The 1,543-nt window shown below is 55.0% G+C and overlaps 1 long non-coding RNA gene across 1 annotated transcript; it reads left to right on the top strand.

Annotated features, from left to right (window-relative positions):
• Positions 1-6: 6 nt before the first annotated feature.
• Positions 7-1,235, top strand: LOC104981815. Its single transcript, XR_824415.1, has 2 exons — positions 7-587; positions 838-1,235. It is a non-coding gene; the product is annotated as an uncharacterized LOC104981815 (long non-coding RNA).
• Positions 1,236-1,543: the final 308 nt, after the last annotated feature.

Genomic DNA, 1,543 nt, shown 5'->3' with positions numbered 1-1,543 from the left:
AGGGTTAGGGTTAGGGTTAGGGTTAGGGAAGAAGATACTTTCTTGTCTTAAACTTTTGTTTGTTGGTTGTTGTGGACCATTTTTTAAGTCTTAATTGAATTTGTTACAATATTGCTTTTGTTTTGGGTTTGGTTTTTTAGCCACAAGTCATGTGGGATCTCAGTTCCCCAACCAGGGATCATCCAACCACACCCTCCACACAGGAAGGTGAAGCCCTAACCACTGGACAAGGAAGTCTCTGTCTTGAATTTTCTACAGCAGCCGTGCATTCAAGTGTTGCTCACACCTCAGATCCATTAGCATTGTGAAAAGGCAATTAAAAACACAGCTAGAAGCAGGCGACGTGCCCGAGTCTGCCCAGCGGTGCCGGCAGGCTGGCTGTGGCCTCTGGTCCCTGGGCAGCAGCCAGGCTTCTGATGGGGTCGCCTGGACCCGAGGCCCCAAGGGAGAGCTGCCCCGGGCTCCTCCGGCAGGGGCACCCAGACACCACAGCTACGTGGGAGAGGCGACCCAGCAGGCCGGGGCCTGACGCCCGAGGGCAGCCTCCGCCGACCCGAGCGGGGATCAGAGGCGTCAAGCCCAGACGGGTGAGGGGCAGTGGGCGCTCTCCAGACGAGGGAGCCTGGGTGAATCAGGAAAGTCACTGGGCTGGAAAGCGATTAAAGGGTGAGCGTGGGAGGGGATTTCCACGGAGAGCGACCGGCCCAGAGCAAGTCCAGGCGGGCCAGCTGCAGGCCGCGGCCCTCCTGAGGGTTGTTGCAATGCTGCCCATAAAACCCAGATCCGTGGAGACTTGAGGCCTTGATCTGGTTTCTTTTTTCTTATGTTGCCCTTTAGAAAAATGGATCCAAGGAAACCCCAAAGCTCTAGAACAAAGCGCTCTCCATCAAAGGGGTGTGAGCAGTCGGGAGACGTCTCTGGGAGAGGCCAGCTGGGGGTGTCCCCAGACGGGTGGGCTTGGGGGGACCCGGCTGTGAGGTGACCCACCTTCCTCCCCGTCCTGGGACTGCGGAGGAGACTGTGGGGGAGAAGACTCGCTCCTGCCGTCTCTCCAGAAGGACGACAGCGCATCCTCCCAGACAACGCCGGACACCGGAGGCTGAGGTTAGAGAGGGAACAGACTTGTCTCAGGGGTCACGTATCCACTACTACAGACTGCTCTGATCTCCCCTGTGACCATCTAGGGGCTGTTACTGTCATTTTAAATAATATACCTGGACCTCGCTTTATCAGTTCATTTACTGTAGGTAGTGTTTACTGACTCCTGATAATGAAAGAATGGGAAATTCTTGTGTTATCTTTCTTCCTTCCAATTTTTGTTGGTTCCATTTCCGTTTTATCCAGTCACTCAGCAGCTACGCACTGAGGCCCTACTGTGTGCCAGATGACATGCTGGGTGCTGGGTCCACAGGGTCCAGAAAACACACGAAATCCCCGGCTGGCATGGGGCCTGCATTCTAATAGAGGGGGTGGGTAGTAAGTAGGAAACATCAGGACTTTCAGAGGGAAACCAGGCAGGGAAGGAGACACAGTGTGTGTGTGT

This window comes from Bison bison, unplaced genomic scaffold (assembly GCF_000754665.1).
Source record: "Bison bison bison isolate TAMUID 2011002044 unplaced genomic scaffold, Bison_UMD1.0 scf7180017864524, whole genome shotgun sequence".
Taxonomy (NCBI): Eukaryota; Metazoa; Chordata; class Mammalia; order Artiodactyla; family Bovidae; genus Bison; species Bison bison.
The sequence above is the reverse complement of the archived record's forward strand: the minus strand, read 5'-3'. Positions and strand labels throughout refer to the sequence as shown.